This window comes from Leuciscus leuciscus (genome assembly GCF_965113295.1).
Source record: "Leuciscus leuciscus genome assembly, chromosome: 2".
In the NCBI taxonomy this organism is placed as follows: Eukaryota; Metazoa; Chordata; class Actinopteri; order Cypriniformes; family Leuciscidae; genus Leuciscus; species Leuciscus leuciscus.
In genome coordinates, this window is record NC_138726.1 from 17,145,890 (window position 1) to 17,173,188 (window position 27,299).

At 37.2% G+C, this 27,299-nt stretch overlaps 1 protein-coding gene across 3 annotated transcripts in view; it reads right to left on the minus strand.

Annotated features, from left to right (window-relative positions):
* Nucleotides 1-27,299, minus strand: part of LOC309484770 (receptor-type tyrosine-protein phosphatase delta) — a 666,889-nt gene that overhangs the window by 351,680 nt on the left and 287,910 nt on the right. For all 3 annotated transcript variants that reach the window (XM_082151147.1, XM_082151149.1, XM_082151148.1), the window contains exon 6: nt 1,455-1,503. The gene's annotated coding sequence lies outside the window, so the exon portion shown is untranslated. The remainder of the gene's footprint in view (nt 1-1,454; nt 1,504-27,299) is intronic.

The following is a 27,299-nucleotide window of genomic DNA, read 5'->3' on the forward strand; positions in this document are numbered from 1 at the left end:
TGTGTGTGTGTGTGTGTGTGTTTGTGTGTCTACTCTCAACTTTAAACTTGCTGTCTCATCTTTGGACCCTGCATGTAATCACATTTAACGTACCTAATATTTCTTACCAATTAAACTTCATATGAAATGTATGCCAAAAATGTGTGTAATATATCACAAATAAAACAACTTGAATTATTCTGTTTATATGTTCACATGAACTCTACCAACATCTAGCTTTAAAATGAATCGCCACCCTGGGTCACATAACCATAAATGATAAAATAACTTCCTTGAAGTGATCATCATGTGTAGCCTTTGCTAACAGACTTGTGGAAGGGCCCTTCTTGAAGGGATTCAATTATTCACTTTCATTTGGAAAGTCCCAACAAATGGCGTCCCCTTCCCGGAGTGCCCTTCAAGGGAGCGAAAATGCTGTTTGAAATTTGCCTACTTTCACTACAGACTGTGATGTCAAAGACAGCAGACAGGGAAGTTGAAGACGGATAAAACAGTTAAACTAAAAAAAAACAGGTTAAATTGAATGTCAAGAACAGCAGTGAGGAGAGGACCTGATAGAAGTCACTGATGGTAACCGCGTTCAGGGAAAGAGCGAAGGTAAAGGCTGATTTATATTTCTGCGTCGGACCTACGCCACTTTGGGCTATGCATTGGTTTTCATTTACACTTCTGCGTCATTGTCTGCGTTGACATGCAATTACACATGTGAAACCCGAGGGAGGGGTTCTAGCAGACCAATCACAGCGCTTGCAGTCCGTGTAGAATTGACGCGTTGTTACATTTTTGGAGAGGTGCACGTCAGGGTATGCCGTAGGCTACGCGTGCTACACACAGCCTATGACGTAGCTACAAGCATGAGTTGGACACAGAAGTATAAATTGGGCTTTAGACTCGATTAAAGATGAATAAGAGTGGATGCAGATCTGTTCAAATGGCACGTCCTGAAGAACCGGATCTATTGTACATCTCAGACATGGTGGCAGATGAATGTATTTGATCGTTCATCAGTGAGATCTCTGTAACATCTGCAAGAAATCAAGACCGAACACAAGAAACAACAGCACATTATAGAGACAAATTCAGCAGTCAAGTGTGTGCCAAATCAGCGCTGATGATTGTCTCTGCAAAACAATGCAGACAAACACCAATGATCACAAACACAGATCACACTCGCCCATCAGATGAGCATTAAGAGATCCATTTTCACAGCTCCATCAAAGCCTGACGGCGCAGGCAGCCTTCAGCAGATACAAACAGACATATTTTCATCTTCATCTGTCTCAAATGTTATCACAACCAAACCAACTATCACTTATTAACTGATCAAAGATTAGCCTCAAACACTGGTTCATACATGTGTACAGGTTTCTCAGAGCTGTGTGTGTGTGTGTGTGTGTGTGTGTGTGTGTGTGTGTGTGTGTGTGTGTGTGTGTGTGTGTGTCAGTTGATCTTACTTTGAGGTTGCAGAACTGAAAGTCAGTGGAACATTTTCCCTCCGGAGACCTGCACAAAAAATACAAACATTTCATATGAGAAACTATATGAAAATATACAAACAGTCATCATGATTAAACTTATGTGATTCTTTATAATGTGTGAAAGAGAGAGATTTAACAAGGGGTTTTATTATTTATTTATTACAATTAAAAATAACTATGTCTGTGTGAATGTATTTTAAAATGTAATTTATCCATGTAGTGCAAATCTGAATCAGTATCATTTATTCAGTCTTCACTTTCACATGATCCTTCAGAAATAATTATAATATGCTAATTTGATGCTTAAGGAAAACTTTATTATTATCAATGATTCTTATTCTTATTATTTATTCTTATTATTTTTAGGATTATTTGATGAACAGAAAGCTCAAAAGTACAGCATTTATTTGAAATATAAGTATTTTGTAACATAATAAATGCCCGTTTTCGATAAATGTAATGCATCCCTGCTACATAAAAAGTTTTTATTTTTTTATTTTTTTAAAAAGAGTCTTACAGGCCCCATAATATATACTTTGGGAATCTTCATGCTGTGACAGATACAACAACAGATCTAAGTGACCACGACTGTTAAAGTCTAAAAAGGGCACAAAAAAAGCTCTGTCAGTCATGGTCACGTTGATCTGTTTTAGTATAGAAAAAAGCAACATGGAGAAACGGCATCATTTGTGCAACCTCATTTGAAAATTTATGACAGAATCTTAATTTTTTGGTAACTATCCCTTTAATCACTGACATGCCACTCAGATATTTAATTGTTATGATGTTTCATTTGTATCTTGTATAAATAAAAATATGCATAATGATGACTCATTTGAATTTCATTTGGCAGTAGTCGTATTGAAAAGCGACTCTGACATTTTAGGATAATTGTGCCGTAACATTGTTATTTTTCATTAGAAATGTTGATTATATGCTTGGAGGAACACAAAATGTGACCAGCAAACCTCAATACATGTAAATTTAGGATGAATAGAGACATTTTTCTCTGGATAGAAATTATATTGTCAGATATATATGTGTGTGTGTCCTTAAAACTGATCCACACCTCCAACAAGAACATCAAGATTAAGGGCATATATAAAGAAAATATATGAAAAAGATAAAATTTGTCTATTGAAATAGCATCCAGCAAACTGCTCATAATGAGGACAATTGGTTCTCTCTCTCGAAAAAAGTATTTATTAAATAAAACAAACTTAGGTAATCCACAGGTATGAAGAAACAGCATGTTGACAAGACAAAACCTGAAAACTCAACTGAGAACAAAGAAGAACTAAAATACAAAGTGATGATGACTAAATAACAAACAGGTGTGATGATTGAATGAATATCCAACTACTGACTGGCAGGAAAGTAAAACAGTCCATGAAAATGAAACTAAAGACACAAATTGTTAAGCTCATTTAAATATTTACAATTAATTATAACTCATAATATATATGGTATATAATATACAGCTGAGAAAAACAAATACTTTCTTCTCAAGAGCCCAATGTGCATATTTAATACACTTTTATTAGTCCAGCCACAGTCCATTTGAACTGCATGTGAAACCTGCATTAAACACAGTAACATTCAACGATGTGATCTCAGCACTAAATCCATTCATTTGCATCAAGTTCAGCAGTCATGTGCTCCCCGCTGGGAATCCTATGATCCCCTGCAGCAGCGTGTCACTCAGCTTTTATAGAGAATATAATGAAAATGTCTACTCAGCTCCAGCCATTCTACGCCAGTGGACATGTACGGTCATTATTGCAACATGTACAGTATAATCATTATTATTATTATTATAATCATAATCAATATACTAAGAACAAGCACTATATTGCGTACAAATTGTTGCTAAGATTTTTAGCATCCAAATGTCATTGTGCTGAATGTCAACCTGTAGGCCATAAAATTTGGTGCTATATAAAGCAAAATGTACAGTATGTTTACATTTACTGATTATCATTAATGTGAATTAATCCAATCCCATTCCTGAAATATATCTTAAACTGCAAGTCAATTCAATGCAATACATCTATTTGGAACAAAACTTCAGCACATATGCCAATCACCTCATCCTGATCGGGCGCACCGTTTTTAACTGTTGTAGAAAAAAAACAGGTTAAGAAAAAGTCCTCATACGCACATTGAAGAATGGGCACATCTACAGATCAGAAAATCAGAGACATGTATAGGGCTCGGTGAAATTCATTTAAATTTTTTTATTATTAATTTTTTTTATTTACTTATTTACTTATTTCTGGATTCCATTTTGTTTTCCAATTAAATGTTTCTGGATTCCATTTTAATGGTTTAACAATTTTTTTATAATTGAAAATCATCTCTAATCAATTTAATTTCCATTGAATATGTTGATGTAATCAATTGAATGATTTATTAATTTTTTTAACAATAACAGGGCCCTGTGACCTTTTTTCAAAAAGTTTGTGTTTGGTGTACAGATGTACATATGTATTATAAAACACATAGAATCTAAACAAAGGAACACGTCATGAATGTTCATGTGATCGACTATTTTTGACTGACAAAATCCCGGCGGACGGAAACAACAACAGCTACAGTGAGTTGTTCAAAATCTTTCTTTTTAGTAAACTCTGTGTACACAAACAATGTTCTTAATGCTCGAGTTCATGTGTAGAGCCCCTGGTGATACTTTGAGCAAAGTTTCATGTTGTGTTGAGCCTTCTTAAGCCCCGTTCACACCGCCAGCGACTTTGTCGCTGTATGTCGCTAGTCTTTGTACTGAGAGTCGCTTGTGGGCGTTCGTAGTGCTGTTGCTCTAATGTTTTTGGTAGACTGCACGTCTGGCCATATCTATTCAAAATAACATCACAAGTGATATATACAACTATATCATTTTAATTTGACTAGGAATTAGCTCAAAATAATTAAAAGTAACAGTATGCTGTTGGGAGAGTGTTTTTATATTACTACAGCAGTGTTCAGTGGATTAAATCATTTAACGTTACTAGATTAACGATCGATCAATCAAATGAAACTCACTCATACTGTCATAAATCACTAATATGTCGTTCGAATTTGACAAATAATACATTTTCTTGTTCCTAATAGTCAACATAATGCAGGGGAAACTGTAAAATGGACTGCGGCAGTGCTAAAATTGCATCATAAAATTACAACACTCGAACTATAAATGTATGAATTAAACTCACTGAGACTGTCGACAGTTTATTTTCCATGCATCATTTTATTATATCCATGTATGTGGTTACAGTCAAATCATATAAAACAGTGAAATCGCCCTCGAACTCTTCTGTTTTGCCTGCACTCGAGACGGTGACGTGAGCTCCACTGAAAGTATTCTTTCCTATTGGTTGTCTCTCTAAAAACCGCTCCTCATTTGCATAAAGTTGAAATTTCTGAACTTTTGTCACGTCTCGCGTCGCTTGACGCCCACATTCTGTCGCTAACGGTCACTGTCGCTCGTGTCACTGGAAGTCGCCCGCGCTCCATTGAAATGAATGGGATCGTGTCGCTTTGTCGCTGTGTGTCGCTGGCGGTGTGAACGGGGATTTAATGTTTTAAAAATAGTGATTTTGATGCTATCATAATCCTAGGGGCACCCTAGCACTCCCATTCAAAAGGCAATTTGACAGAAAAACGAAAATATGGTCCAACTTAAAAGTGGCGTTTCCATTCTAATTATGCTTTTAAACGAAAGTTTGCTTCGGGTAGATTAACAAAAAGACCCTAGATTGCATTTTGGCAAGAAGCTACTGCATAACTGGGGATTCCCTCAATACATCACTCTCCAGGATTCCCCTGCTGTCAGGAAACTTAAAGTAACTCAATGGACAAAATACAGTGATGTAAAAGACCAAACTCCCACCTTATTGGAGATGTAGGCTACATTAATAGGCTACAGGCTACACCGTCCTTCGGATGAGACGTAAAACTGAGGTCCTGACTCTCTGTGGTCATTAAAAATCCCAGGATGTCTTTCGAAAGAGTAGGGGTGTAACCCCGGCATCCTGGCCAAATTTGCCCAGTGGCCTCTGTCCATCATGGCCTCCTAATCATCCTCATATACTGATTGGCTTCATCACTGTCTCCTCTCCACCAGTAAGCTGGTGTGTGGTGGGCGTTCTGGCGCAATATGGCTGCCGTCACATCATCCAAGTGGATGCTGCACATTGGTGGTGGTTGAGGAGATTCCCCCTTTCTATGTAAAGCGCTTTGAGTGCCGAGAAAAGCGCTATATAAATGTAATGAATTATTATTATTATTATTATTACAGGCAAGCAGATGGACCAGAATATGAAAGTTTCACGCTAAGCGATTCCTAGTGAAGTACTGGCATAAAGTTGGCTCGACACTGATATGATACTGATACCTATATAAAAGGTGTGCATCATGCCTGGCACCAACATGAACACTTCACAGTTGGTTTTATGACTAAGTAATTCTCTTCAAATGCTATTGAAGTTAGAAACGTGTGTACCAATGTCGTAACTTTAGAGACCCTGGGGACCCTAAATGTGTGAATATCCAGTATCAGGCCAACTTATGCCAGTACTTCACTGGGAATCGCTTAGCGTGAAACTGACCTCAGGGGAATCCTGGAGAGTAACGTATTGAGGGAATCACCAGTTCTGCAGCAGCTTCTCTATATAAGGCTTAACGTTTGATTTAATGTTTGATCTGTACATCAGCATCGGGAAATAAAATAATCTAGGTCACGATTGAGAAACCTGTGCAAAACTTACATGTACAAAAGTAACAGTGAAGACTTCAATGTAAACACAGCTTTTGTGTCTTTATCAGCTTTTCCATATACTGGCCCTGATAATCTATTTCTGTAAATCTGTTTTTATGAATGAATGAGTCTCTCACCCGTTGCTCTATATTTTTCTTCGTCAACAGCCGCTTGCACCTCCTGCTGGTGAGGTCGACTAATAGCTATGGAGATCATCAATCGGCAATCTACTGATATGCCTGCCGTTCCCGGATGTCAAATGTTGAATTTTCTGTCAAATTTGAACCACTGAATTTGTGAAAGCGAATTTGTAAAGCGAAATAAAATGGACCGAAAATTGCCTGTCGAATATTATAGGTTGTATTTTTTTAAGGCAAGGCAAGGCAAGTTTATTTATATAGCACATTTCATACACAATGGCAATTCAAAGTGCTTTACATAGAAGAAATTAAAATAATGAAGAGAAATAAGAATAATTAAAACAGTTTAGAAAAATAAAATAAAATACAGTACTTTTAAAAAATAAAAAATAAAATATTATTATAGATCTTTCCTTCAAAGGATTCCCTTAAGACTTAAATCTTTCAACCTTCTTTTAACCTTCAATCTTCTTACGACTTCCATCTATCAACTTTCCTTTAACTTTCTATTCTCCCTCATTTACTCACACGTTCTTTTCACTTTCTTTAGCACTGCGTTCACATTCTTTCTCAGACGAAAACTTTAATATCGTCATTTAAATACTGTTCTACTTTCAAACCCACATTAATACACGTCACTTTCACATTATCACCTTCTGAGTGGGCATTTACAGTTGCGGGCTAAATGCCCTGCTGACATAGGAGAAATTAAAATAATTAAAAGAAATAAGAATAATTAAAACAGTTTAGAAAAATAGAATAAAATACAGTACAGTACAAACAGTCGGACGAACTGCGGCACAGTGCTCATTCAGTAAATGCACAGCTAAACAGAAGTGTTTTGAGTCTGGATTTGAATGTGACCACTGTAGGAGCACATCTGATCTCTTCTGGAAGCTGGTTCCAGCTGCGGCTGGCATAATAGCTAAAAGCAGACTCACCATGTTTAGAGTGAACCCTTGGTATTTCTAGCTGATATGATCCTAATGATCTGAGTGATCTGTTGGGTTTATATTCAGTGAGCATATCTGCAGTGAGCACATCCTAGGCCATTGAATGATTTATATACCAGTAATAATACTTTAAAATCAATCCTAAATCTAACTGGGAGCCAGTGTAAAGACCTGAGGACTGGTGTGATATGTTCATATTTTCTGGTTCTGCTCAGAATCCTGGTGGCAGCGTTCTGTATGAGCTGCAACTGTCTTATGGTCTTTTTGGGAAGGCCAGTGAGGAGTCCATTACAATAATCCACCCTGCTGGTGATGAAAGCATGCACAAGTTTCTCTAAGTCTTGTCTGGAAACAAAGCATCTAATTCTTGCAATATTTTTCAGATGATAGTATGCTGATTTAGTTATTGCTTTGACATGACTACTGAAACTAAGGTCTGACTCTAGTGTCACACCAAGATTCCTGACTTGATGTTTAGTTGTTTGACCCCTAGAGTGAAGGTATGCGTTCACTTTGAGAACTTCATCTTTGTTTCCAAACGCAATAACTTCAGTTTTGTCTTTGTTTAATTGAAGAAAGTTTTGACACATCCAACTGTTGACTTCGTCAATGCATCGGCACAAGGAGTCAATGGGGCTGTAATCATTAGGCGATAGGGCTAAGTACAGCTGTGTGTCGTCTGCATAGCTGTGGTAAGCAATTTGGTTATTTCTCATTATTTGGCTCATTGGGAGCATATACAGGTTGAACAGGAGTGGCGCAAGAATTGAGCCTTGAGGGACTCCGCATGTCATGGATGTCCTCTCAGACTTATGGTCTCCTATACTAACATAATAACCTCTCCCATCTAAGTATGACCTGAACCATTTTAGGACTATCCCAGAAAGCCCCACCCAGTTTTCCAGCCTGTCAAGAAGTATGTTATGATCGACAGTGTCAAATGCAGCACTGAGGTCGAGTAGTACCAGCACTGATAATTTTCCTGAATCAGTATTTAAGCGAATATCGTTTAATATCTTTATGAGCAGAGCTGACCGCACCTCTGTGCTGTGGTGCGGTCGGAAACCAGATTGAAAATTGTCAAAGTATCCATTCGAGCTTAAGAATTTGTTCAGCTGATTGAAGACAACTTTTTCAATGATCTTGCCTATGAAAGGAAGATTTGAGATCGGTCTATAGTTGCTTAATATGGTCTTATCCAGATTGCTCTTTTTCAGGAGGGGCTTGACAACTGCAGTTTTCAGGGAGTTTGGAAAACTCCCAGAGAGAAGTGAGGCATTTACCACTTCTAGAAGATCTGCTTCTAAACTGTTTAGCACACTTTTGAAAAAATATGTGGGAAGTGTGTCAAGGGCGCATGTTGATGTTTTAAGGTGTTGTACGGTTTCTTCCAAAATTTTGCCATCAATTTCTTTGAAGTCAGACATAGTAACTACTTTCTCAGGTGGTCTGATCTGTCTGACCTCAGTGCAACTCAAGGATGTGCTTTCTGATATTATTGATTTTCTCAGAGAAGAAAGAAGCAAACTCACTGCACTTGCTGTTTGAGAGCATTTCACTAGGAATCTGGCTTGGGGGGTTTGTCAGTCTCTCTACAGTAGCAAAAAGAGTGCGTGTGTTGTTTAAATTGCTGTTTATAATATTTGAGAAGAAAGTCTGTCTAGCTTTGCCTAGTTCCATATTGAAAGCATGCAGGCTGTCTTTGTAGATGTTATAATGGACTACAAGTTTTGTCTTCCGCCACATGCGCTCTGCTTTTCTGCATTGTCTTTTCATATGTTGCACTGCTGTTGAGTTTCTCCAAGGTGCTTTTTGTCTGCCACTCTTCTTCCTGACTTTAACAGGAGCAATATCATCAATTATATTTTTAACTTTTGAGTTAAAAGAATCAAGGAGAAAATCAACAGAGTCAGCAGATATGCTTGGTGTTAAGGATATAGCCTTCATAAATAGTACACTAGTGTTCTCATTTAAGCATCTCTTCTTGACAGACACAGATCTAGCTTCAGTGGCAGGAGAGATCAATATATCAAAGAAAATACAGAAATGATCAGACAGTGCTACATCCTTAATAAAAATCGATGAAATGTTTAGACCCTTACTGATAAGTAAATCTAGAGTGTGTCCATGATTGTGTGTGGGTCCATGTACATGCTGAGTCAGATCAAAAGTTTTTAAAACAGTTTTGATTTCTTTTGCCATATTGTTTTCTGCATTATCTATGTGAATGTTAAAATCTCCAGCAATGGCAAAACAGTCAAACTCTGAGGTAATTGTTGATAACAGTTCTGTAAAGTCCTCAGCAAAGGCTGGAGAATATTTTGGAGGCCTGTAAATAATGATAAGTAAAATGCGTGGAGCACCTTTTAACACAGTACCCAGATATTCGAAAGACGGGTAATTCCCAAATGATATTTGCTTACATTGATAGATATCTTTAAAAAGAGCAGCTAGACCCCCACCTCTTTTAACAGCTCTGCAGACACTCATAAAATTAAAGTTAGGAGGGGCTGTTTCATTGAGGATTGTTGCACTGCAGCTGTCTTCTAGCCAGGTTTCATTTAGAAACATAAAGTCCAGGTTGTTTGTGGTTATTAAGTCGTTGACTAGAAGTGATTTATTTTTAAGTGAGCGAATGTTTAAAAGTGCTAACTTAACAGTCTTACTTTTTGTCCCCACAGCAATCTTAGTTTGACATGTAATAGGCACCAGATTAGTTGGGTTTGCTGTACGGCTATTGAAGGCCTTAGACTTTCTATCTTGTAATAGAACAGCAATAGAGAAAGATACAGGCACACTGGGTTCCCGCTTGTTCTGTAAACATTTGAGAAAGTTATCATAGCAGGAACCCAAAACACATCACTGAGAGCTGGTATCAGTTGTTTTTGGTTCACCTCGAGCAGATGGAGGAGGGTGTGGGCCCTGGCGTTTTGGCCGAAGAGGCCGAAGAGCTCTCACAGGAGGGGGCGGGCGAGCTCGGCGCGCAGGCTTCGGTGTTTGAGGTGCCTGACGTTTTTTGGTTGGTATCTGGGGGCTTGCAGCAAAAGAGTGGGATAGTCTGGTTCCAGCATCCACTAGTTCTTCCATTTTCTGTGAGAAGCACAGAAGTGGAGTTGCTGGCGAGAGTGAGAAAGTATCTGTTTTTTTAACAGAATGAACATTTTGGAAGTGAAATCTGACAGGTGAATATGGATTATTGAATTTTTATTAATGAAGATATTTGTGAAATGTTTTGAATTGAAATATTCACAGCTTAAATATACAACCATGTTGAATTTCAGCCCATAAAAATGTAAGCCCTAAAAATACAATGCATTAAAATGCAAGCAGGGTTAATGCAATGCATATTCTTTCAAGTAGTGCAATTCGTCAAGGTTTTTGTTTCAAAAACATTTGTCATTATTTTACTTCCATATTATTATGTTTGAAGTGGATGTCATAACAAATGTCAGTAGGGAATATTTTAAAATGAGCGGTTCAATCATGAATCCGTTAGAGATTCCCTTCATGCTGTGGAAATACAAACCGGAAAACAGAACACAATGAGTGCAGCGCTGAAAAGGTGACATAGAGCCTATCAATTGCAAGCTTTTCTGATTGCATGAAGCGTAAAAATGGCGAAATGTAAAAAAAATAAAAATAAATGAGTTAGGTTAGAGTTTGGCGTAGGATCGATCTGTTATTGGCCTTTTGGGGGGGGGGGGGGAAATAGGATACAAAATTAATTCCTCTGCTGTATTTGAATTGTGTCATTGGAATGAGATTAAAAATGTTACAGTTAAATTTTTATTTTTTTGCATCGAATTAATATTAGGATTATATATATTATATATATATATATAATATTATATTTCAAAGACAATAGAAGTAATATTAACTGGGTCAAAAAGTCTAATTTCATATCAATTTAAACTATAATACATTTTTATTCATTGCAATTAACATGCAGTTAAGTCTTAAAACATTACATGCAGTTCACAGTTAAGCCTTTTTTTTAAATATATTATTCTGTAACAAACACTCTTTGTAACGTATATGCTAAAGTGTACGTTTTTCACAAGGGCTGGTTTGTGATGTTGTGATGTTGACATGCTGTCTGATTTGAAGCTGTATTTGGTAGTGGATCTGTTCATTATGGTGTATTTTTTTTTTTTTTTTGCCAATGTCTGTCAGAAGTTCATTTGCAAACAGGAGGCATTTGACTTTTTCTTTCATTTCAGCTTTAATTTGTGCCCCTTCACAGGGAAATTAACCCCTCTTCATTTCCCATCACTGTCAAGAGCGGGTCGCTACGGAAACGGTTACTGTGGCAACAAAGGGAGGCGGTGACCGGAGACCCTCCTCCTCTGTGCTCTCCATGAGGGGCTCATTACAAAAATGGGCTCAGCCATGTTGAATTAGCACTAATTAGGATAATTACGCTAGTCTCGCTCTACTGGGGAAAATGGCTTCCGTTGAAAGTGGATGAATAAATTAGACCGAAAGCCACGTCGCTGCGGCATTTCACAATCACAAGGCATTGTGGGTGACGCAGTCAGCACCTGACTGATAAACCAGAGTTGTTTGCATTTACGCCAAACGAACGTTACAAATCACGGCTCTTTTAAAGCGTTTTACTGCAATGATGAACTCCTGTGACAGTTCCAGTAAACAAATCCAACCCAGTAATATTCCTGCGGCCGCGCAACCAGAGGACGCTGGAGGAGCTCCAGAGGTGCTCTCAGAGCTTTGGCAGACCAACACATTTAGCTGGGAGCTGGATTTGTCCAAATGTTTTCTGGGCTCTGGAACGAACATGCTGCTCGTGTGTGTGTGTGTGTGTGTGTGTGTGTGTGTGTGTGTGTGTGTGTGTGTGTGTGTGTGTGTGTGTGTGTGTGTGTGTGTGTGTGTGTGTGTGTGTGTGTTCCACAATAAGCTTTACAATCATTTTGTTCTTAATGCCATAATGCAGCAAATAATTTGTAGAAAGGCAATATAGGTGCAAATCACCTGAAACTCCACGATACGATATTATCACGGGTCTTAAGCCACCGTACGATATTATTGTGATTTTAAACATGTTGCGATATGCTGAGTATTGCAATAAAATATGTTGTAATGTATTAACTTTTTTCAACTGCAAATGTCCATGTGTTTTTATCTAAAAAGATAAAGTTCTCAGTCTGTTCATCTGACATCTTTCTATCCATCTCCTCTATCTCTTCCTTATTCAAAAGTATGCCATGGGAATATTTTACTAATGTTATAAAAACGTTTAAATGCTCTCTCTGAATGTTTAGTTTTTTAAATGTTTTTTTAAAAAAGTAAATTTTTTCATATGCAAATGTTAACAGAGAATTGCATGTTATCATTTTGCAAACATGGGAATGTTTCAGAAAACATATAAAAGTAGCATATGTAAAATAAAAAATAAAAATAACATTAGATGAACGTCCATCTAAAACATTTCAAGAAAAAAAGTGGGTAACACTTTATTTTACAGTGTCCTTGTTACATATGTTACATGTACTGTACTTATCACAGTAGTAAGAGTAAATTATGCATAATTACATGCAACTAAACCTCAACCAAATCATAATAACCCTATAATAAGTATATGTTGTTAATTAATATTACTCCGTATTTTTCTCAGCATAATATTACTCAGTACTTAAATGTATAATTACACTGTAACAATGACACCTTCAAAAAAGTGTAACCAAAAAGTGTTCCATGGACGATGTATAAATAATATTTCGAGGACATTATTAAATGCCAGATAACTTTGCAAAATTATTCTGTTCATGTTATTGTGTAAGACTGGAAAAACTGGAAGAAATGGAAGAGAGGGCAACTCTCTGAGAAAACAAAGGAAATTAACATTTAAACTCTCTCTTGTGAAGTTAGCATCATCCTAATTTACATCTATTTCCCTCTTCCCCCATTCCTTCTCATTCTCATGATGAGATCACCAAAATTCCCAAGCAAGCATGCATTTGAAAATCTCACTGCACGCAATTGGATAACACTACGACCAATCACAACAAGCCCCATACGCTTAGCTACCAGCGGAGCTAACTGGTAGATTAGACTCTTGCCGTATCCGGTCGGCAAAACAGGAAAAACGCCCTTCTTGCAAAGGAACGATTCGAGCTCCGTCTTCTGTTCCTCTTTTAGATAAAAAGCCAAGTCTGACTCGTTCATTGTAGCGGCCAAAGCCGTTTCAAACAACTGGTGTTCATCCATAGCCATCTTGCAATGTTTACTAATGACTTCGACGTCACATCGCTGTCGTCATCTGTTTAGCTCACCTCTGGCCCGCCTATATCAGATAACCTGATGTGATTGGTGCAGCTCGGATACAAAGGCATATTTAATGAGCATCATTATTCGACACCAGAGTTACTCGCTGAGCAAATTCAACTTGTGCTCTCGCGAGAACAGGGGTAATTTCCAGGATAATGTTACCGCAAGTTTTGCGTCAGATTAGTGACGACTAATATTTGGCACTAATTCAAGTGTACGTGGTTCACAAAGACAAAAAGTGAATTTCCGTTTAGAACAGCAAAAATGCTGCTTGACCAATCTAAATTTGGGTGTGTCTTACCTCTGTTTTAATTGAATGTTACTTTAGATAAGTGTACATGGGAAACCACGGCATGGCCAATCCAAAGCTATTATAAGAGAAGCAATGTTGGTCAACTTGTATCTGTAATAGTGGCCATACCTCTGCCTGAAGTAAACGTTACTTTAATTTCAAGTGTATGCAATCACGGGGGCTATACCAAAGTATCTTTAATTGTGTAAGCGTGAATGCGACCAATCTCAGGTATATAGCCAATTTCCTCAGTTTGGTGACCAAAACTGACGAGCTTGTGATCGTGAGACCCGCGTTAAGCAGAAGGCATGAGGACCTCAGAGCGACATAGCTTCCTAATATGAACGGGTAAAATATAAGTAAAGAGTTAAAAGGAATAATGCTCACATTTAATGAAAACCTTTTTCATTTATGGAGTCAGATGAAATAATGAGGTAATACATATGAGAAAATGTATTTCATTTAATCTTGTTGTGTTGCATGAAAGGAAAGACAGTAACGCGCAGAGACCTTCACCCGTTCTATCAGATACCACCATTGGACCGATTTAGACGGGCTTACAACTGGAAGAACGTTTGTTCGTAACTTTGAGAGAACCTTGCCAGAATGTTAACAAAAGTTCTGAGAATGTTCCCCTGGGACACCCCTTTTGAGTTATGAAATGTAATTATGTGCTGAATCATATTTATATTACAGTCATTTTATGTTCTTAATGCCATAATGCAGCATGTAATACAGGTATGTAGAAGATAGAACAGAAGACAGCATGGTGCACAACTACAATGATTGAATTGACATCCAAATTGACTCACTAAATACATAGTCATACTGACATCTTGTCTTGCTGCAAATGATTCATCAGTGCACATTATTTGAAATAAATAACATTGTTATTGTGCATTTTTAATGAAATGTTGCAATATTTGTATAAATTATTTTAACAGAAGTCGTTTCACTCAGATAAACATCACAATAGGTAAGAAAAGATGATTTCAACTTCCGTTTCATGCTGACTGTAATGCAGCATGAACTGTAACATGCAGTGAAAGTAGCAGAAAATTGTGTGTGTGGATCAGGATTTACCTATGTTGGCCAAATGCTTTCTTCACAATGATAGGAAAACTGGAACTTAACTAGCAGCCAACATTCCTATGAGGAAATAATAATAAACATACTAAATGTCGTCCTAATGAAAATTTTAAGTGCAGAAATGCAGTGTGTGTGTGTGTGTGTGTGTTTGTGTGTGTGTGTGTGTGTGTGTGTGTGTGTGTGTGTGTGTGTGTGTGTGTGTGTGTGTGTGTGTGTGTGTGTGTGTGTGTGTGTGTGTGTGTGTGTGTGTGTGTGTGTGTGTGTGTGTGTGTGTGCGTGAGAGAGAGAGTGTTTAGAGCTTAGAAAATAACATTAGCTCAAGATAAAATGATAGTAGTCAATGTAAAGCCCCACCATAATTGAAAAACAAACACATAATTGTGTGTGTGTGTGTGTGTGTGTGTGTGTGTGTGTGTGTGTGTGTGTGTGTGTGTGTGTGTGTGTGTGTGTGTGTGTGTGTGTGTGTGTGTGTGTGTGTGTGTGTGTGTGTGTGTGTGTGTTTTTTTTCTGCCTCAGTGGTTTCAGAGATCTTCAGCCAGCGGGGAAAGAGAAACATGCAGTTTAAGAGAAAAAGAAAATTGACCAAACAGAAATCTAAACTGACCGGTTGTAAATGGAGGGAGATCAGGAGATTGCTCTTGTGCAAACCAGATCTTAACAGTGATAATGATGTTTGAATAAGCAGATTGGATGAGCAGCAAAGGTAAATGTCTTTAAGAACACACACACACACATACACACACACACACACACACACACACACACACACACACACACACACACACACACATATTAAGAGGCTGTTTGAGGATGTCTCCGCCTCGGGTATCAGGGCATCAGATGCAGGAAAAGAGAAGAATTAGAGAATTATTTAATGTGGAGTAAAACACAGCTGAGAGAGAACAGCTTCATCTTAATCAAGCCATGCTAATTATCTACAAATTATTATTGAACAGTAATGTGATTATGCTAACAGAAACTCTGAAGGGTCCGGTTTCCATGTGACATTAGTCATTAAGTTCATGCCAGCTAATGTTTTTTTTAGTTTTTTTTGGTGGAATTATATAAAATATAACCCTGTTCAAAAGTTTACATATGCTTGATTACAGTGGTGTATAGTAACAAAGTATAAAATCTTAATTACTGTACTTAAGTAGAGTTTTTGTATATTTGTACTTTACTCGAATATAAATATTTTTGTTGACTCCTACTTTTATTTACTACATATTAAAGAGAAAATATATACTTTGACTCCGATACATTTGTGAAGATATGTGTGACAAGATATGTGACCGAACTCTCCAGCCAGTAGTGATGAAAAAGATGAAAAGCTTGTTCTTCTATGTAAACATGCGTAGACGGTAATATGAATGTTCATTCATCTTACTGCAGTTTTTAGGGTTTTTTGCATTTGTAGGAGGACACTCTAATCTGAATCATTCAGTTCTTGGGCCCTATTTTAACGATCTGAAACGCAAGTGTCAAGCGCAAAGCGCAAGTAACTTTGTGGGCGGATCTCCGGCGCTGTTGCTATTTTCCCGGCGGGATAAATGCCTCTTGCGCCCGGCGCAAATCTAAAAGGGGTTGGTCTGAAGTAGCTTCATTATTCATAGGTGTGGTTTGGGCGTAACGTGAAATAAACCAATCAGAGCGTCATCTCACATTCCCTTTAAGAGCAGATGCGCTTGTTCTAAAGCGGATTCCTATTATAACGGCGGATTTGCCAGGCGCGCGCCAGGAGCGGTTCACAGCCGAGGAGACCGACGTTCTCGTCAGGGACATTGGGGATGGAGAAACCCACCCAAATTAACTTCGGTTAAACAGGCGTATGATCATTTGGGTAAATGTGTAAGTTAGATGTATGCTTTTATAATAAATTGTCTGTCTATCTATCTATCTATCTATCTATCTATCTATCTATCTATCTATCTATCTATCTATCTATCATCTATCTATCTATCTATCTATCTATCTATCGTAATAATGTATGATTTACAAAAATGAAAACTGCTGCTTCTGTGTAGATGAGAGAATCAAAGTGTATGCTCGTTTTGCACACGCTACATTGATTATGGCCAAGCATGCGCCCTTAAAATAGCATATGAATAACATGCGCAACGGGCCACTGACTTTAAACAATTTTTTCCTGGTTAGTGGCGCAATTGTTTTCTAAACCTGCAAAATAGCATGAAGGAACGTTTGCGCCGGAACACGCCTCCTCTTTGCGCTGAACCGCCCTGGGGAGTGCAAGTGTATTTCTTAGTTAACCGACGTGCTTCTGTGGAGGGAAAAGTCCGCTGTGCGCGGGTGCAAAATAGGAATGATACATGCGTCGGTGTACAAAGTCAATTGCGCTGGGTGCAAGATAGGGCCCCTTGAGTTAAAGGGACCGTTTACCCCAAAATTCTGTAATTTACTTACCCTCATGTTGTTCCCAACATGTATCCATTTCTTTTATGGAAAATAAATAAATAAATATAGTTTTTTTGGTCAATAAAATAAAAGTCAATGGGATTCAGTGTTGTTTTGGACCCCTTTCACTTTCATTGTATGGAAATAACTTTTTTGTTTTGTTCAAAATATCTTATTTCATGTTCTGCAGAAGAAGAAAGTCATTCAGGTTTGGAACAATAATGGGGGTCAATAAATGATAGAATTGAATTTGTGTGTACGATCCCTTTAATAATTCAATATCAGTACTATATCAATATAGTACAATATAGTACTATGTTTGCGAAGAAGTAGCATGTGCAAAACTAGTGCAACTGTCTACAGAAATGGAAGCATAGCAGTGTAATTGCAGACATTATCATCACATGAAATAAAATAAACATTTACTGAAATAAAAAAAAATCAATAAGAAGTAGCATGTGCAAAATAGCGCAACTGTCAAGCAAATTCGCCCGAAGACCGTACAGTCATGAAGGTTACACACAATCTCAGTTCTTCAGCTGTTTCTGCTGTCTAGTGATGATCCATCTGTATGCCAAGATATGTGTCCAGCCCTCTGAAGAGAGAGCAGCAAGTTTACCCACAATTCCCAGATTGACAGTGACGTATCGCCCCAAACACCCGTATCGATCTGTCTCACAAACTGCAGGAGAAGCACAAGCATGTCGAGTTCAGTCCGCTTTGAGACAAATTTTTCACTTCTGAGTCTCAATGTGACATGAACCTCAGGTAGACACTTTTCCTTCACAGGAAACTGTAAATAAAGAACTGAAGTAGCCCTTTAATAGCTTTAGTAAGACGGACAGATGGCAAGACAGACAGACAGATAGACAGACAGAGAGAGCGAAAGTGCTTCTATCAGCTTTCTTTTTTTGGCCAGTTTGGCCCGGAACGGTCGGGCCAGAATGCCACGCAACTCTTGACACCTGAAATCTGCCCATCGGTAGAGGCCATTTATCACTTTAATAAGAGGTGTCACGTTTGTGAAAGAAAGAGCAAGCCAGCCGAAAGGACTTGCAGCGTGTTTTTCTCCGACTCAGAGCTGCTATCTGCGCACAATGAGCCTCTAATGGGGTTTGTGTAAAAGCGTTTAGCTCTCAGTGCTGGAGGTGCCCAAAACCGTTTCACTTTGATGACAATAATTTAGGCTTCCAGACGGCTTTGATAAGAAACGGCAATATTACGCATTGGACTTTGCTGAGTTGAATTTTCCATATCCTGTAATATGTATTCATGAGCTCAAGTTTAGAAGCGAGACAAATATGAAATATGAATGCTTTTACACAGCCAGTTCTTTAAATGCAGTTTGGACTGTCTGAAGCACATCACTACTGATCACATGAAAGTTTGCTGGGGACGGAATCCATCCTAGCTGCGTCTTTGTTTAAAAGTCTGCATATGTCCTTTTTCAAAACTCTAAATGTGACCTGTGCTGGCAAAATGAGTCGGAATGCACACAGGCTTAATTACGAGCTACAGACAAAACAAGTGAAAAAGGTAAATTTTGGTTGAATTTGAGGTTTTCACAAACATGAGTTCATTAAGCCCTGGTCTAGTGATCCCAATGCTTCAAATGGCAATTAAACATCCTAAAGTATCTGTATTTGTAAATTTTCTGACATTTTCTCTGCTCGCTTCTCGATGACTGGCGTTTCCGCTCAGCACAAGTTTGGCATCATTTTAAAGCGCAACATTCCAACTTTGTGAATATTCATAGTGAAATATCGATGGCATGAGTCTGAACCAATGAAATGTGATTTTCAAACTAATGCTGATGTAAACAAAATTATCTTACTCACGCTGACTGACAATCCGAAGCGTTCGCACAAAGACACCTCTCAAACAGCGTGATCCCGACATACACATAAAAACAGAATTACAGTACTTCAAAATATCTGTCTTGGTGAGTATTCACACAAACATTATCTGTTATGTCTTAACCCTCTGAGGTCGAGAAACGCGCCGACGCGTTTTGCTGGATTTTTTTCACATAGCAGCAACATAAACTTAAAATACTCCGTCATTTATGGTTATACAGAAAAAAGAAATATAAAAAAATAATCTGTGATATTTCTACTTTTGTATGTGTCCACTTACAATCAAATCAAAACATTGTGCTTTTGTAAAATAAAGAAAATAAACAGGGTGTGCGTTCTGCCTCTCCTGTTCTGGTTCTGGTGAACTTTTTTTTCTTGAGCACGTCTATAAACTGAAACAAAACTCAGCGAATCCTTCTCACACATTTATGAGCCATATACCTTTATACACATTTAAGTGTGTACTTTTAAATGATCGGATTCAAACTGCAAACAAATATTCTCTGTTTAAGTAATTTGTATAAAACCAACAGGATGTCCAGTATCTCAAACGCTTGCTAATTACTTTTTAATTCGACACGCCCACTCGCGCAAAAGAGATTCACATGCAAATCTCCACATGGAACGCGAACGCCCTCGTTACCTCAAACACAAAACACCAAAACACTTCACAAGTCTCTGCTTTTCGTCGAGTTTGGAAGACACGTCTGAGCTTACATGGATTTAACTCAGAAGAAGAAGAACGCGATTTGAAGACAAGAAAGATGTAAGGTAAGAAATTCTTACTTATTAGTTTATGGTATTGTTGCATAAACTTCACATTGCAGTTGAACTGTTGCTAGATATATGGTGAATATTATACTATTTAGACCCGTGTTTACTGTTAAATACTGTTTGTGGATATCTGTTCAAACATAGATATGTATAACCATAATGTTTAATATTTTGGAGCGCGATGGCGTTTGAATGTATCATATTTTGGAGCGCGCTGTGGGTTTGAATGTATCATATTTTGGAGCGCGCTGTGGTATCACATTTTGGAGCGCGTGAATGTATCATATTTTGGAGCGCGATTGCGTTTGAAAGGAAAAATGCACCAAACATTAGGCTTTATGTTTTTACTATTATCTCATTTCATATCATCATAACGAATGGAAACATTTGAAGTAACATATGATAATCAATATATTTTTCTCTAGCGTAGTTGTTCTTGAAATCTTTTGGAAGATTTAATTTATTGTTATTATTATTTTATGCAGCACTGCGTAGCCTATGCCTACAAGGCACAACAAACCTGGTGTTCATTATATATTGTTGGAAACATGTGTGTGTGTGTGTGTATTCTGTGAATTTTAAAAAGAAATTTTAACCTAAAATCTATTCCCAAAATCGTGCAGCCCTATAGTTTCTCTTGATATCAGTATGTTCACAGTTTTTTTCTTTTTTTTTCTTTCAGGGACCAGATGCAACTGAGTCCTGCTGACTTCAACATTCACATGAGTCTCTGTACATGAACATGGTAAAGTGAAAATCAAACACCTTGGAAATTAAAGGTATGTACAATGTTTTTAGGAATGGCACAAAGGTCTCTGTCTTTGGATCATTGTTTTCAATGTGCTCTTTTGTCATTTGTATTTTTGGATTGTGTTGTGTTGTAAATAAATCCAAACAATCTAAAAGCCATTATTTTTTAAATCTCCTCATTCTTTGTGCAAGGTTGCTCTGAATGACAGGGCCTGATCGCTCCTAATAGGGCAGTTAGGGGAGTGTCTTTGTCTTTCTCAGGTGTTAAAAGCTTACATATTCATGAGATGATCACGCCTCTTCGCATATGGCTTTGTCACACAAAACACGTCTTAGAAATTTTAAATCAATATATTGTCTTATCTGAATGAGCAGTCAGGGTGATTTTCACATAGTTTTGGAGCAAATATTCTAGGCTATGTCATACAATTTTCAAAAGTCTTGTGAAGAAATAATCAGTATGGGTTTCATGGCCTTATTTCAGTGAGAATTTTTTTTTTGTATTTTCACAAACCACGCATAAATGTCATTATCTCAAAACTACAAACGTTTACATACATGCTGCTGATATATTATTGTAGCAGAGTTTGTGCTGAATACAGTGTAATTAGACTTTAGCCATGAAAATGTCACTAGTAACAGAAAAAAACACAAATGTCAGAGCATGTCAGAACACCTCCAGAGCCCAGAAAACAGCTCAGACCTCAGAGGGTTAAGTGAATGTTCTGTTCACTGTTGGGGAAAAACATCTGATGTGTAACATTATATTAGATCTGTGCGGTACAGTAGGTCTTAATATATAGCCTGTCTGTTTCATTAATGTTAATCAAATAATTGTGGTATCATGAAAAAAAGTTGAATATATACTTTTCCTATAGATATTTGGTTTTGACTTGGTGTGTGTCAAATTTGGTGTTATTACTAGGGATTTTAAGGTATGGTTGCTAGGAGATTTTGTTTTGGACCCTTCAGAAAACTTTAACTACATTTTTCTCAAAATTGACTTTGCTGACTCTATCGACTTCAAACAGGTGTAGCTCATTAATCTTTTTTGTCTGATTCCAACAAATCATACATCTTTTTTTCTCATACAAGTTTTTTTAATAGAGAATGTGACAAGAACAATGACTTATTTTTGAAAATGTGGTCATTGTGACTCATTTTGCCAGCCGGGTCACAAATGTAAAATAAACCATTTAAAACTGTTTTTAAACAACAGGCCTTTAATTTATTTATTAGTTTATTTAATAGGGACCATGCATATTCATGTACATTGTTGTATGAAAATACACCATGTAAATATGCCAGAATTAGTAAAAAGATACTGCTTTTCATCTGCAGTCCCTAGGCCAGTAACATAAAAACTAACAAAAAGATAACCAACAATCATACAACATTCATTCACTATGACAACAGTACACATAGATAAAAATATACATTGACAATACAGACAAACAAGACAAAAATTCATGATAACAATGACATTATACATTCACCACTATACTACATTTAATTTAACAGTGAGAGTGTATGACTGATAAATGTGACAGTTAAAAATGAGTACATCTCTGGTTCTCTAAGAGCCACTGTTTTAATTGAGTTTTAAAGGTGGTGAATGTAGGACACTCTCGTATCACAAGGGGCAAGCTATTCCAACATTTACCACCTATTATTGACAATTTTGTCCAAAGGTGGTACGTCTAAATGGTATCATACAGTCCCCTTTTACAGAGGCCCGTGTACTACCTCCGCTTGCAAGTTTTTGAAAAAAGGCATGCAGCGGAGGCGGAGCAAGATTATTGAACACCTTATAGACCCTTTTACTGATTGTACACAATGATGACGTAGCAACGTATGCGCGCGCATATTGGCAACGGAAGTATGGCGAGAATCAGCAGCGTGTCAAGCTACGCGAGCGGATTAAACAACAGACCTATGCTGCAGACGCAAGCATTTTTTATTATGTCCTCGCTCCAATCAACACGTTTAATCGCCTGCAGCCACTCTTCTGAAACGGCCGTGATCCTGTCGGAATCCTATAAAACTTAAGCCCCTTGGTGGAATATCGATTAGTGCAACCGTAAACGCAACAACCAGACATTTTGATGCCGGGAAACCGTTTTGATAAACTTTCGGAGTTGCTAACACGTTAGAGCCAGTGGGGAACAACACCACTTCCGTTGCCAAAATGCGCGCGCAACTATTTGATCACGTGGGCTTGTAAAAGGGTCTATAAACTAGACAAATGTACTTGAAACGTTTGAAATTGTCAAAACGTAAAAAATTATGTCTCTCTAAAATATTGCAATGGTGAAATGACAATGCCTTTTTATCAAAAGTTTTATGGCTTTCTTAAATAGAGATTCAATAGTTTTAAGACTCGATATGCTAGTTAACCCTCTGAGGTCGGAAAACGCGCCCCCGCGTTTTGCTGGATTTTCTTCACATTGTAGTACAATAAACTTAAATTACTCCGTCATTTATGGTTATACAGAAAAAAGAAATATAAAAAAAGAATCTGTGATATTTCTACTTTTGTATGTGTCCACTTACAATCAAATCAAAACATTGTGCTTTTGTAAAATAAAGAAAATAAACAGGGTGTGCGTTCTGCCTCTCCGTCGCGGTGAACTTTTTTTTCTTGAGCACGTCTATAAACTGAAACAAAACTCAGCGAATCCTTCTCACACATTTATGAGCCATACACCTTTATACACATTTAAGTGTGTACTTTTAAATGATCGGATTCAAACTGAAAACAAATATTCTCTGTTTAAGTAATTTGTATAAAACCAAAAGGATGTCCAGTATCTCAAACGCTTGCTAATTACTTTTAATTCGGCCACGCCCACTCGCGCAAAAGAGATTCACATGCAAATCTCCACATGGAACGCGAACGCCCTCGTTACCTCAAACACAAAACACCAAAACACTTCACAAGTCTCTGCTTTTCGTCGAGTTTGGAAGACGCGCTGTGAGCTTACATTGGATTTACATCAGAAGAAGAAGAACGCGATTTGAAGACAAGAAAGATGTAAGGTAAGAAATTCGTACTTATTAGTTTATGGTATTGTTGCATAAACTTCACATTGCAGTTGAACTGTTGCTAGATATATGGTGAATATTATACTATTTAGACCCGTGTTTACTGTTAAATACTGTTTGTGGATATCTGCTCAAGCATAGATATGTATAACCATAATGTTTAATATTTTGGAGCGCGATGGCGTTTGAATGTATCATATTTTGGAGCGCGCTGTGGGTTTGAATGTATCATATTTTGGAGCGCGCTGTGGGTTTGAATGTATCATATTTTGGAGCGCGCTGTGGGTTTGAATGTATCATATTTTGGAGCGCGATTGCGTTTGAAAGGAAAAATGCACCAAACATTAGGCTTTATGTTTTTACTATTATCTCATTTCATATCATCATAACGAATGGAAACATTTGAAGTAACATATAATAATCAATATATTTTTCTCTAGCATTGTTACTGAAATCTTTTGGAAGATTTATAGGCTGCTTTGTAAAATAAAATTATTTTATGCAGTACTGCACATAGCTTATGCCTACAAGGCACAACAAATATGGTGTTCTTTATATTATATATTGTTGGAAACATTTGTGTGTGTGTGTGTGTGTGTGTATTCTGTGAATTTTAAAAAGCAATTTTAACCAGAAAAATCTCAAATGTATTCCCAAAATCGTGCAGGCCTAGTTTCTCTTGATACCAGTATGTTCACTTTTTTCTTTTCTTTCAGGGACCAGATGCAACTGAGTCCTGCTGACTTCAACATTCACATGAGTCTCTGTACATGAACATGGTAAAGTGAAAATCAAACACCTTGGAAATGGTATGTACAATGTTTTTAGGAATGGCAAAAAGGTCTCTGTCTTTGGATCATTGTTTTCAATGTGCTCTTTTGTCATTTGTTGTGTATTTTTGGATTATGTTGTGTTGTAAATAAATCCAAACAATCTAAAAGCCATTCTTTTTTAAATCTCCTCATTCTTTGTGCAAGGTTGCTCTGAATGACAGGGCCTGATCGCTCCTAATAGGGCAGTTAGGGGAGTGTCTTTGTCTTTCTCAGGTGTTAAAAGCTTACATATTCATGAGATGATCACGCCTCTTCGAATATGGCTTTGTCACACAAAACACGTCTTAGAAATTTTAAATCAATATATTGTCTTATCTGAATGAGCAGTCAGGGTGATTTTCACATAGTTTTGGAGCAAATATTCTAGGCTACGTCATACAATTTTCAAAAGTCTTGTGAAGAAATAATCAGTATGGGTTTCATGGCCTTATTTCAGTGACAATTTTTTTTTGTATTTTCACAAACCACGCATAAATGTCATTATCTCAAAACTACAAACTTTTACATACATGCTGCTGATATATTATTGTAGCAGAGTTTGTGCTGAATACAGTGTAATTAGACTTTAGCCATGAAAATGTCACTAGTAACAGAAAAAACACACAAATGTCAGAGCATGTCAGAACACCTCCAGGCCCAGAAAACAGCTCAGACCTCAGAGGGTTAATGACCAATTTATAAAACAATACTCAAAAAATCATAGTATATAAGAACAACTTGGCTGCTTTGGTGTTAAGAAATGGCCTAACTTGTTTAAAATTCTGCAAACTGAATTTAACTTTATTTGCCACCTTTTTTACATGATATTGGAATGTTAAGGTGGAGTCATATATAACTCCTAAATACTTCAATTCATTGACAATATCAAGCTCCTGTCCTCTAAAGAACACATTAGAATGTGACACCTAAATACTTTATTTGGTGAAAGCCATACAGACTGTTTTTTTTAGTGTTTAAATAGAGACATGACTTAGTGAGCCAGTCATCAATGTGAGCCATTGCTGATGTAAGTGTGGATGCTATCTCTAAGTAGTTCTTATCATGTGTAAAGATTACAGCATCATCTGCATACATCTGGACATCAACATTTTTACATGCCTCTGGCAGGTCAATAATATAAAGTGTGAACAAGATCGGACCAAGTATGGAGCCTTGAGGGACCCCTACTGGACATTCACTAAATGGAGACTTTGAGTCATTAATACGAACACATTGCTTTCTACAGGACAAGTATGATTTTATCCAGTTGAGAGCTTGCTCAGAGAAATTAAAATATGTCAATTTAGATAAAAGAACTTCATGATTTACAGTATCAAAAGCTCGCTTTAGGTCTAGGAAGACAGCACCAACATAAGAACTCCTATCTAGGTAGCCTTTAACCTTTTCCAAAAACAAACAATTAGCGGTTTCTGTTGAATGATGATCCCTCAATCCAAATTGCATAGGGTGGAATGAATTATTGCTTTTATTGAGATGTTGAATCAGTAATTTAGCCACCCATTATTCAAGGATCTTAGAAACAACAGGTAAAATACTGATTGGCCGATAATTGTCCATATCCGATCTTTCCCCTGATTTAAAAATGGGTGTGACCAGGGCCATCTTCCATGCTGATGGCACGATGGATTGACTTAAAGACTGATTAATCAAATGTGTAATAGGCTGTAGAAGGACCTCTTTGTGCCTTTTTAAAAAATTCATATCAAGGCCATAGATATCCATGGCCTTCAAATTTTTTAAGCTATTGATAGTGTTTAATACCTCTAATTCAGTTATTTGTTGTAGGTAAAAAATCGGCTGTGCACAACTAATGGAGCGAATAGAGTAGCTAGGTAAATTAAAAAGTTGAGTTATTTCATAGACAGAGTCTAAAAAGAAAGTGTTTAGTTCAGTAGCTATGATAGTTGGATCTGTAACTAGTTCAGTGTTAATTTTCAACTCTAAAACTTTATTGTTATAATTCTGTTTCCTGCCAATCAGCTTGTTGATGGTTTGCCATATCCTCTTCCCATTTCCTCTAGCCTCTTTGATAGTATCAATGAAAAAGTTAGCTTTAGCTTGTCTCAGCATTTTTATTACTTTATTTCTTAATGAGGTAAATTTTTGTCGGTCTGTTGTAAGACCTGATTTTAAAGATTGTTTCAATAATTGATCTCTTTCCTTCATAAGTTTCCTACATTCTACATTTAGCCAGGGCATTGTGTCCCTGCTTTTCTTATGGCTCCGCTTTCTGAGGTAGGGTCCCATAACTTTATTAATTGTTGACGTACATTGATCACAGTCACTCTCCAGATCTCCTTTAGAGAGGACCCCGTTCCATTCAATCTCTCCTAATGCTACCCCAAGGTTTTCCTGTTGACCAATTGGAACTGATTCATATTTACATATTGTTTTAGCTGAGGGGAGAAAACGATATTTTTTTAGCTTCCTGGCAAAAAGAATGATATTGTGATCTGACAGCCCTGTCATTAAATTAAGGGTCTTAGTAATGCGTTCTGGTCTATTTGTGAACAGTAAATCTATTTTAGTTTCAGATCGATTAGTTATTCTTGTGGGTTGTTCAATTAACTGTGTAAGATTAAAATAGTCTGTAATATTTTTTAGCTTTTTTCTACCACCCTTATCACTCCTATTAACAT